Source organism: Stegostoma tigrinum, chromosome 28 (genome assembly GCF_030684315.1).
Source record: "Stegostoma tigrinum isolate sSteTig4 chromosome 28, sSteTig4.hap1, whole genome shotgun sequence".
In the NCBI taxonomy this organism is placed as follows: Eukaryota; Metazoa; Chordata; class Chondrichthyes; order Orectolobiformes; family Stegostomatidae; genus Stegostoma; species Stegostoma tigrinum.
Genome location: NC_081381.1, coordinates 19,940,238 through 19,952,469, shown reverse-complemented (window position 1 = coordinate 19,952,469; position 12,232 = coordinate 19,940,238).

Here is a 12,232-nt window from a genome sequence, read left to right as displayed (position 1 = left end):
GTCACAGAGATAGAGGTATCAAAGGGATGATGGTGGTACTTACACCGGTGGAGTGAATCTTCCAATATTGCTGCCCATTCCTCCAGATGTTTGAGATTGCACTGACACAGCTGAAAATCTCGTACCAGGATGGTATGGTCTGGTGTTTTGGCCTCTCCAGGTGGTTCTGGGTGAGGAGTAATCCAGCATCAGCACCACCGATCCAGCAGGACCGCCAAGACCTTGCCCACTATGATTTCCCCATCTGCCACATCCTGGGCAAATGTCAGCAACTATGCAATGTATCTATACATGGCAGCTCAGTTAGCAAGCTGGAAATGTTTGGGATTGATGGGTTCTTGGCAACATGGATTAGAAATTAGGAAACAGAGAATAGGCATAGCTTGGAATTTCTCAGACTGGAGACGAGTTGAAATTGGTGTTCCTCAGCAATTGGTGTTGGGATCCTTGCTTTTGATGATTTATATAAATGATTTGGAGATGGGCATTGAGAGCAAAATCTTTAAATTTGCAGATGATACTAAACTAGGGAGAATAGTGAATTGTGAGGGTGACGATGAGCAACTTTAGAGGGATATTGACAAATTAATCAAATGGGCAGACACCTGGCAGATGAACTTCAGTGCAGAGAAATGTGAGGTAATGCATTTTGGTTGAAAAAAAAAGAGACAATGCAAACTTTCAGGGGAGTACAGGAGCAGAGGGACCTTGGGGTTCATGTGCATGGTTGTCTGAAGATTGCCAGGCAAGTTTAAATACAGTTTTGAAGAAGGGTCACCGGACCCGTGATGTTGACTCTGTTTCCTCCTCCACAGATACTTCCAGACCTGCTGAGCTTTTCCAGCAACTTTGTTTTTGTTCCCGATTTACAACATCCGCAGTTCTTTTGGTTTTTATTAAGTTTAAATACAATAGTTGTTAAGAAGGCTTATAGGATCCTTAGGGTTAGAAATAGAGGCATAGGGTATAAAAGTGAAGAAGTGAAGCTGCACCTCTACAAATCATTGGTCACACCACATCTAGATTATTGTGCTCAGTCTATGCACCTTACTAAGGAAAGGATGTTAAAACCTTGTGGAGAGTTAAAAGGATATTTACTAGAATGATAGCAGGAATGAGGGATTTTAGATACAATGAAAGATTAGAGGAGTCGGACTTATTCTCCTTGGAGCGAAGAAGATTAAGACGAGACCTTATTGAGGTGTTCAAAATTCTGAGCAATTTTGACAGGATAAAGAAGGATATTTTGTTTGCACTTGTTGTTATGTCAGAAACTAGGGGTCACAATTTCAAGATTGTCAGCACGAGAGCTAAGAGTGAGATGAGCAGGACCTTCTTTACTCATAGAGTTGTTAGGATTTGGGAATGTGCTGCCTGGAAGAGTGGTAGAGGCAGATTTCATAGGAGGTTTCAAAAGAGAGCTTGATATCTATTTGAAAGTGTTGAATTTAGAGGGCTACAGAGGTAGGACTGGAGAATGGGCATAGTTGGGTAGCTGTTTCATGAGCAAGCACAGACAGAATGGACTGAATAGCCTCCTTCTATATGGTAAAAATTATATGATGCTATTTCCTATATATGAAATATATGGAGCTTATTTGGGTGTGTAGTGACCTTTCAAAGTTGGCAAAGGTGCACGGGATGCTGCATGAATTCAGGGATATCTGCATAGTGGCAAGTTGTTACAAACAGTACAAATTGAACATGAGGGACGCCAGAGGGGCATGATGGGCAAATAATGAGGCAAAGCCAGAAATCTCCCTCGACATTGCAACAAAAGGATCTAGATGCAACTGAAATAAGCCGTAAAAACACTCCGTCTAAAGGCCCTTTGATCTGTAAGCCCTTGTACATTATGATCTGCCTGTATCCCATGCAAAACAAAACTTTTCATTGTACTTAGGTACATGTGACAAAAATAAATCAAATCAATAAAGCAAGACTCTGCCCCTTTTATTTCTTTTAAATGATGATTGACCATCTGTCCTTTTCTGTGGAAAGGAGGAAGTGGTAGGTGTGCAGTTTAATTCCGATTTCCAATATTTGCTCTATTAAAAATATCTTAACTAAATAAACCACACAACGCAATGACATTGTTTTTCAAGATTTTCACATTTTTATTTTGCAAGGGCGGCCAAAATACTGGGGATAGGGGCAGCTTGAACTTGTACAGGCTTTGAATAAGTGAACGGACACAATAGCTTTGTTGAACTTATTCAAAATGTCGAAGAACTTGTTAAACTAAACTTCAATAATAACAATGATATTGTGTTTAAACTGTAGGCTGCCTTACCACAGGACAGGTTAGGCTTCTGTATCTGTAGTGCAGTTTACTAAGTGGCATCACAAGTTGGATGCACTTTGGAACAGAAAGATTAATGATTAAATTTACCAAATAGTTTTAATTCAGCCTGCTTGAGATTAGGGTACTAAGGGATGGGCTGACGACGTGTCGTCTTCTTTAAAATACTTGGCTGTGGTCCTCCTTAAAATGAGATCGCAGGGCTGATGCTTGATTCAATTGCGTTTCCTTAAGCTATTTAAAAACTGCTTGCGGTCTCGAAACTGTTCCTACCATTTCGTGTGGCTGCTGGGAGCAGCTCAATGAATCTTTGTCCGGCCGTGGGAAAGGTGCTGCAAGTTGGAGACGGATATGTTGCAACTTGTACGGGAGCTCGAAGCTCCTGTATCTCCCAGGCACAGGTTCAACCCTTTAAAGGTTTTAAATCAAACGTCGTGACAGCTGATTAAGAAATCTTTAAAATAGAGGCACGTCTGTATTGTCTGAAACGCCTTAAATGGCACGGGTGGATCGCCCTGACAACACTTTGCACATGTCCAATATAAGCATAAAGCACCACACAAGGAAAGTTCGGTTTCGGTAACACACCCTGTTGCTTTGAACAATCCAAACTTGCTAACCTCTAAAGATCAGAAGTAAATCGGCGCTTTCTCTTTTTTTTCAATATAGCTATGAGAATTTCTGTAGTTTACTGCGGTGATCTCTTAAAAGCACAAGAGGATACCAGCTTGATGCTAAAACAGATGCTTGTATTTTACTTTACATTGACGGAAGCTCCAAGCCTCCAAATTTACGCAAAACTTTCAACTTTAACCATTCACAAAATTAAGCAGATACTAATTTCCTGCATAGCCCCGCCTCTCAGAGTATGGGCCTGATTTTAACTTCTGAGTAAGTGAATGGATTTTGAACAAGTAAGATCTTGCTCAAAGGTCTCTAACTTTTCTCAGCTTTCGCTCCCACCCATCCACATCTGCCTATTTGCTCACAAATTGGAGCTTGTGCATCGGTGCCATTTCCACAAGTTCCTTTCCTGCAAGCTCACCACCCTATTTTTTTCCCATCGCTCATTTCCCTAATGAGGAGTCTTTTTAAAACCCAACTTTTCGCCAAAGCTTTTGATCAGGTCTTTCAAACCTATCCCCAGAAGTCTTCTGGAGTCTGGACATTCTCCTTTATTCTGGAAAGTGAGTGCCAACAGGCTTTCTGACTGATCCTAACCTTGCTATCCACCCGCTCCTACTACAATCTGGAATCGCAGGATTACGGTTAAAAGTGAGAAACCCGCTGAGAATGCACGTTTGGGAGGCGAATTTGAACCATCCATTTCCCAGACTGTTCGTTCATTGCTCAGTTCGTAGCACTCATTTCTTCAGTCAGTAATTTATGGCTTTGAGTTCTATTACAAAAACCTGCGCACATAATCCAAGCTGACACTGACAATAATCAACAGTAATCTGTGTTTGCAGGGCTCTCCTGACAAAGTGAAAACCCCACCGCACTTCAGAGAAACGTTATCAAACAAAATTTACGTAAGGAGAGCTGCCCAAAATACTGTAGTGGACAAAGTTTTAAGGATGTGGAGACAAAAACAGTTAATTTTTCAAATTATTTTGAGATGAATCTTCATTGGAAATGGGAAATGTTAGAAGTGTAATAGGTTTTGAACTAAGTAATAAACACAAAGGAGGAAGTCTGTTAAGAGTTAGAAGATGAGCAATTAAATGACAAGCTGGTTCTGCAGTGCCAAAAGCAATGGTAATGGGCCAGGTAAAGAAACAAAATATGGCTTCCTTATTTCCTTCATTACAACAGTGATTATACTTCGAAAGTATCTGTGAAGCATCTTGGTCATATTCTGAGGTTGTAAAAAAAATTGATCAATCTGAAAAAGGAGAGAGATTATCTGATGATCAAATGAACAGATCTGACCTATTATGATCCCAGCTGATGGTAATAATGGATAAGTCTGAGCCCAGAGCGAAATCTGGCTTGATATATTTTTGGTTTTATTTTTACAATTTGGTTACAGTGGCGTCCAGTCACTGAACATATTCACAAGAGGCTACTAATGTATTTTTAACAAAAGAACGTCAAATCTTATTACACATGTTGTGCGGTTAGAAGAATAATCCAATGCGGACTGTATAGTTTATCACTCTCCTTTATTCAAGCATATGCAGGGAATTTAAGGGACAAGGTGATGTCTCTCCTCTGACTCCCAAGACAATGATGATAGTGTACATTATAGCACCAAGGTGAGATAGATTATTAGTGTTCACATGTTCCAACAATTATACAAGAGATTACATTTAAATTTGTATTTTTTTATAATGTTGTTTGAAGGATAAATAAATAAATAACCCAGCATATGGCTGACATCCATACAGTAAGGTGGCCAGTCTTGGTGGGCTATTGTGCCTCTTCCACATCACATGTGTGCACTATATTTTCTATCCCCAGCAGCTGCTTTGCAAGCAAGTTTCTCATAGCCACTTATCACTTTCTGTTTGCTGTTCATATAGAAAGTAAATTATCAAAATCCCTTGTTGATTCAATGTTTCTTTTGTACCTTCCACCCGAATCTTCTAGATCCTATACATCCTCCATCATCTGTTCCACCAACATCTTATGTCTCCCATACACGTACTGCAGTATAGAGTCCTCTGGCCCCACACTTTCTCCAGACTTCCTCTGCCCTTGACTGTTATTCGCACACCCTACCTCCAGATGAAATCTAATTGTGCATTCTCTTTCCCCTATCTCCAACTTATCCAGTCACCCTACACATTTCTTCATCTGCTTTGTGCCTCATGCAAATGGGCATCTTTTAGCCACACCAAGCTGTCATGCAGTGGGAAGAGTAATCCTATATGGGCACTCAAAATATCTTTTACTGGTTTCCTTCATTCAAGCATAGGCAGGGGAGCCAAATGGCAAAACCAATGTCTCTCCTCTGGCTCCCATAACACAGGTTAAAGTGTATTTAATAGTACTGAAGTATGACAGTTCATGTGACACCGTAATCTATCTAAAATGTGGTTACTGGATCCAAATGGAATAGCTCAGTTGGCCAAACAGCTGGTTTTTAATACAATGTGACACCAATACCATGGGTTCACTTCACACATTGGCTGAGGCTACCACAAAGCACTTTCCTTCTGAACATCTCTCCTTGCCTCAGGTGTGGTGATCTTCAGGTTAAACCAACACTCATCATTTCTCTGTAATGAGAGAGAGGGATTATGATAACTTCACCTTTTTTGCATCCAAATTTCTAAAGTCAAAGTCCGAGGGGACCATAAGCCTGTTCTATCATTAGATTGTGGATTTAACCTGATGGTCACCAAACTTTAGGTGAAGAGTGAAGTTAAGAGGGCATACCTCCATGGTAACCTCACATGATATACCCTGTGGTAATACTGTAAATTGCAAACTGGCCATCCAGCCAAGTGAGCTAACCAATGCCCAAATCCAAACCAACTTTGTATGAGCCAACTGATTCATTATCCTTTTTTGAACAGTGCCCATCCACACCTATTCTTGGCTGCTTTCCTAGCCTGTTGGTTAAGGTTCACCTTTGAGCTAGCCTAAACATGCCTGTGCTGTATTAACCCTTTCACACACATAGAAATTATATATCAGAAACAGCAAAAAGAATGATTCAACAATTTTTCTGTAATAACCTTTACAGACGCAAAACCCCAGTGAAGTACCACTTCTGTCTTTGGGCTGAACTATCTTTAATTTCTTAATTGATGTGATTGCAAGTGTTCCTTTTTGTTGATTTACTGCACATTTGCAGGCCTGATTCTCTCTATCTCTCCTTGAGACCTCTAGACACCAGCTAACTCATTGATTTTTTAACTCATTGACTGAACTTTGAGGAAAGAAGTAAGGCCTATTAAAACACTTTAAAACATTTTTGCAGATTTGAAGGCTTTGGTACTGCAGCAACTAAACTGCCCCTCAGTTAGTGTGGATCTTGCCTTCTGAAATGAAAAGTGCTTCTGGCCTCTAGCCTCTCTTTGTATAGGTCATGCAAAAAAAAACACTCCACTTAGTAAACATTTTTGAAAATATCTCCCCAGGTAGCTTCTCTAGTCGTTTAGCTTAAGTCATATGCTTTCTTGTAGATGTTGTTTTAATCTCACAAAAATTACTCCCCGACCATTTTTTAAATAAAAGTTCACTTTCACAAACCTAAATACCCAAAATCCATTCACATCTATTTTAAAATCTAAGTAAATCCAAATATAAACTCCCATCTGGGGCAAGAGAAAAGTGCCCATTCTCATCATTATTCTGCATCAGAAAGGACATTGGCATGGATTATGTTAAATACAGAATCAAGCATTTGTAAGGAGTGGCATCTGGCAAAATAGCCTGCTGAAGCTTTACTATGAAGTTTCTCCTAAATTTAATGGTCACACAGAACGCCTGTGAATCTTACCCAGCATATTCTGAAATGGTTGATGTGGGAGAAAAGTATTAAGTGGGAACAGTAGAAAATGGATTTACACCATTTTTCAACAACACAAAATGCTCAATTTCCCTTTCAAAAGGGTGACAGGGAGAAGGAAGGAGAACGGGTTTGAGAAACATATCAGCCATGATCAAACTTCCCCTACAATTCAGTCAGCTGAATGGCCTAATTCTGCTCCTGTATCATCGTATATCATAGTCTTTCAACTTAGACCATGGGTGTACCTAAATCCTCATGGACTGCAGCAGTTCAAGAAGGCAGCTCACCACTCTCTTAATGTCAATTGGAATGCAGATCTCTCCAGCATGTTCAAATCCCTGAAGTGGAATTGAGCCTCAATCCTTTGAGTCAGATGTGAAAGTGTTCCCCACCAAGCCACAGCTGACACCAGGATGAAGGTACCCATTCATATGTGTATACCATAATTGAATTTCTGATTCATGGTGTAGTCAGTAATCAGACAATAGTGGTAAGGAAAAGTCTTAAGATTGAAATAAGACTGAATTGCGAGTAGGGAACAGCAATACAAAGCGGAGCAGGACTACCGGCGATTTGGTGACCTATGTTTGAACCCTGTGATATATTTGCATGAGCTGATTTGTAACTGATTGGTGCAAAGCAAGGGACAAGAAACTTATTAGAAGTTAAAATACGGCTCCGAGCGAAGAACGACAGGAGGTAGCTCCTCAGGCTGCAGGCGGAGGTGGATGGCCTCTGGTCGCTTCTTCGTGAGCTTTAGTTGCCCAACGTGTGGAGCCATGACTCCGGCTGTCAAGGCGTGTGTTTGCGATGCAGCTGTTTTGATCTGGCAGTTCCCTGACTCTCTGACGCGTGGGAAAATGCACCGAAACTGCTTACTCAATGCAAATGAGTGTGGGCGGTGAGCTGGGCAGGTTGCAGGTCTGGGCTCGTTCACACTCGGCTGCACACACCGGAACATGTGTGTGTGTGTGTGTGTGTGTGTGTTGTAACGCACCATTGTTCATTGTTCCAGTCCCTCTGCCGCAGTGCTTTGTGACTGTGTGTGTTTTTATCCTCGAATTCTCATTCCGATGTGGCACACGTTAAGTTAGCAAAGGCGCCTCCCAGTTTTAAGAGATTATGCACCGCCCTGCGATGTTGGCAGGTCCTTTAGCTCTGCCGTCCTACAGCTTAAAAATGCCCCGTTACACTCGCGAAGCCACACGCTTAAAACCCCAGGTTCAAACGAAAATAGTCGCCCTTGATATACTATATAATGCTAAACACTCCTGAATTGAATTTTTCATGGTGGGATATTGCCAAAACTGAGATGAGGAATGAAAAGTCAGGAGAATCAATTTCAGAAGGTTCAGCAGATTTAAAGTTTTGGCAAATGAACCAGAAACAACTCGTGGCATCTCGACAGAAAGTGCAGGAGAAAGTCATCAAGACTGATGACATTGTGAAGGGAGAAACACAATTAATGCTTCTAATCGGATGTGGCTCCTCTTCAGAATTCGCAACATTTTGCTTTTATTACAATGACGAATTTGTTTCTTTTTAACAACTTTCTCTGCCGCCCACTTGTGTTTTGAAAATTTGTAGTCCAGCCTCGCCCACATGTCAGAGATTTTAACCAGCATTCCTCTGCACGCTGGGCATACCTTCTTACCTTGCCGTCTCTTTTCGCGTTTCAAAAAAAAGCCCAATGAAAGCCCAAATCTGACTGTGCAGTTGCGTCATCTTCTCATCCTATTTCCTTCCAGCATAAGTACGGCATAATTTCAAGTGTTGTTTGGCTTTTGAACGCATTCGTCCTTGAAGGAGCGAAATTGTAATGATATACCTGAAGATTTCAGAAAGTGCATTGCAGTTAATTAAATCGTTTTGTCATGCGGGATTCAAGCAGCTAATTTGCATTCTGCGAACACCCACAGACAGAAAGAAAATAATGGTCAGATTTGATTTGTTTTGTTTATTGTCCCGTGTGTCTTGTTCCAAAATACAGCCAAAAGTGTTGCATAGTGTTCCCATTCTCCGGTCCCATCTTAAAACGCAGAAACATAAACCAAAACAAAAAAGGTAAGACAGAAAAGTGAAAAAAGTGTTACAGTACTGCTTGTAAGTGCTCGGTCATGGGGCATGGCCTGGTGGCTGGACCCCAGGCCCCTTTGCCATGTCACTGCCACTGGAATGAAAAATGCCACTCTTCAGTGCTATCTTGCCTCCACTGATACCCTCACCACTGTGTCTTGCTGGACCTCACCAATGCAGGCACTACCGATGCCACTGGATACCGCACCGGCCCAAACTTGACTCTGCCACTGTTGACACTGCCATGTCTCAGAATGGCCCCAAACTTGCCCCACCATTGCCTCCCTGAATCTGCAGTGGACGCGGATGCCACCAGGAACCCAAACTCACCTCCACAGAAGTGGCCATGAGTTGGCATGAGGACTGCCTTGTGGATGCCAAAGATACTGGGAACCCAAAGTCTCTCTGATGCTACCCATGAATCCATGGGCCTTTAATCCTTTAACATGGAAAAGCTTACATTTTAAAAATCCCCCTTGTACGGGCTCACTGCATCTACAACCAATGACATCTGTCTGAAGTATGATCACTATAATGCTGTCAGAAACACTTCAGCTATTTGGTGCACAGTAAGCTCTCACATACAATAATAAGGTAATAACCAAATCATATAGTTTCTATATTTCTTATGTCATTTAAACATGCAAGGGCATCAGAAATAATTCTCCTGCTTGCTTTTAAAATAGTAACATAGAAGGCTTTGGAAAAGGACAGCACAGCATTGTACAGACCCTCCTAAAGCAAAGCACTCCCTCATATTGCCCCTTTCTAAAGAAGGTATTCCTTCAGTGTTGCCCCTTTGTAAAGACAGTATTGCAGCTCCCAAAAGTAAAGTACCCCTTCAGGCCTACCCTTTCTAAAGCACAGCGCTCCCTCACACTACAATTTCTGAAGCACAGCACCCCTTACACTGTACCTTTCTAAAACATAACACTCCCTCAGTACTGCCCCTTAGTAAAGCAGCATAACCCTCTGAACTGCCCCTCCTAAAGACCCCCCTCTCAGTACTGCCCTTTTAGAGCTGAGATGACTGACCTGCAACAACCATAACCATCTTCCTAAATGCTGATTGGAGTCATACCTAGCATATGACAAATGACAAAAACAAAGTTGCTGGAAAAGCTCAGCAAGTCTGGCAGCATCTGTGAAGAAGAAAACAGAGTTAACGTTTCGGGTCTGGTGACCCTTCCTCAGAACTGATGGTGAATAGTTATTAATGGGGACTGTTCGTGACTAAAAGTCCCAATTAACAACTATTCACCCTCACAGCCTGATTGTTAGCAACTCCTCCGTCTGTCTAACCGTCTTTCTCTCTCTTTGGGCTCTATCCCATCATTTACTCCCTACCCCGCCCACCTCCCTATTTTCTGCATATGAACTGATGGTTTTCCAGCCCCCATCAGTTCTGCGGAAGGGTCACTGGACCCAAAACTCTGTTTTCATGGTGGGATATTGCCAAAACTCACTGACATCTGAGATGAGGAATGAAAAGTCAGGAGAATCAATTTCAGAAGGTTCTGTTTTCTCCTCCACAGATGCTTCCTAATCTGCTGAGCTTTTCCAGCAACTTTGTTTTTGCTCCTGATTTACAGCATCCGCAGTTCTTTTGTGTTTTACATGACAAGTTAGTTGTGGTTTCTGGAGGTCAGTCATCTTGGCTCCTGGACATCTCTATAAGAGTTCCTCAGGTCAGTGTCCTAACCCCACCATCTTCAGCTGCTTCATCAATGACCTTCCCTCCATTGTGAGGTCAGAGGTCAGGATGTGCAATCTTTGGCAAACAATGTCTAGCACCATTCATGACTCCTCAAATGCTGAAATTGCCAATGTTCAAATGCTGCAACAATCTGGATAATATCCAGGTGGGGGCTGAAAAATGGCAAAGAACATTCATGCCACACAAATGCCAGGCAATGACAGTCTGCAATGAGAGACAATCTAACCACTGTCCCTTGATTGTCAATGGTACTGCCATCACTGAGTCATCCCATTAACAACATCCTAGGGGTTGTCATTGAGCAGAAATTCAACAGGACTTGCCGTATAAATACAATGGCTACAAAAGTAGGCCAGAGACTGGGAATACTGCAGTGAGTAACTCTTCTCTTGGCTCTCTAAAGCTTGTCCTGCATTTTCAAGGCCTAAGTCAAGAATATGATGGAATACTCTTCACTTGCTTGGATGGTTGAAGATCCAACAATACTCCAGAAGTTTGACACCATCCAGATCAAAGCAGTCCACTTGTTTGACATCACATCCACTCCCTACACCACCAATGCTCAGTAGCCACAAGGTGTACTATCTGCAGGATGCTCTGCAGAAGTTCACCAAAGATCCTTACACAGCACTTTCCAAACCAATAACCACTTCTATCAAGAAAGACAAGGGCAGTAGATACATGGGAACACCACCATCTGCAAGTTCCCCTTCAAGACATTCACCATCTTGACTTGGATGTTCCTTCCCAATGATGTTGTCCCTTCACTGGAATGACACAAGACCCCAGAATTCTCTCCTTGATGAAATTTTAGTTTCTATCTATACCGCAAGGAGCTCAGCAGTTTAAAAAGACAGCTCACTCCCCTTCTTAAGGGCAATAGGGACAGGGAAGGAGCAGCCAGCAATGCCCAAGTCCCACGAGCAAATTTATAAAAGTACAGAATTCCCTTAGTGTAGGCCCTCTTAAAGATGGCATTCCTCAGTATTGTCCCTCCCAAAGCACAGACCTCCCTTAGTGCTGCCTCTCCTAGACAGGTTCCCCCAATCCTGCCCTCCCTATGCTCCATCAGTACTGCACTGAAACAGCAGCCTCGATTTTATTTTGTGCTTAAGCACTGGAGCAGATCATGAACTCACAGCTTTCTGACTCAGAGTTCAAAATGTTACCAAATGAGTCATAGATGATTTTAGTTTTCAAGCTTGTTCATGGGATGTGAGTGACAGTTGCATGACCAGCATTTTTGTCTTTTCCAATTCTCCTTGAAAAGGTAATGGTAAGCCGCCTGTTTAATCTGCTACCATTCATGTGTTGTGACTACACCATCACTGTTGTTAGGAAAGGGGTTCCAGCATTTTGTCCCAGTGGCAGTAAAAGAATGGAAATGTAGTTCCAAGTCAGAATGGCCAAGGCAAGAAAAAGAACTCCCTGTTCTTCTTTGAATGTTGCCATGAGATCTTTGTTTTGTCCACTGGGAGGGCAGATAGTTTAAGATCTCATTTGGAGGCAAGACTTTCAACCGTGCAATTATCTCTTCATAATGCTTCGAACACTCAGGCTTGAATATGCACTCAATCATTCAGAGTGGATGTTGAGCATTGAACCACCTGACTCAGAGGAGATGGTGTTGACAGCTTGCTCTTGTGACATTCATTACACAGGCAAGCCATTA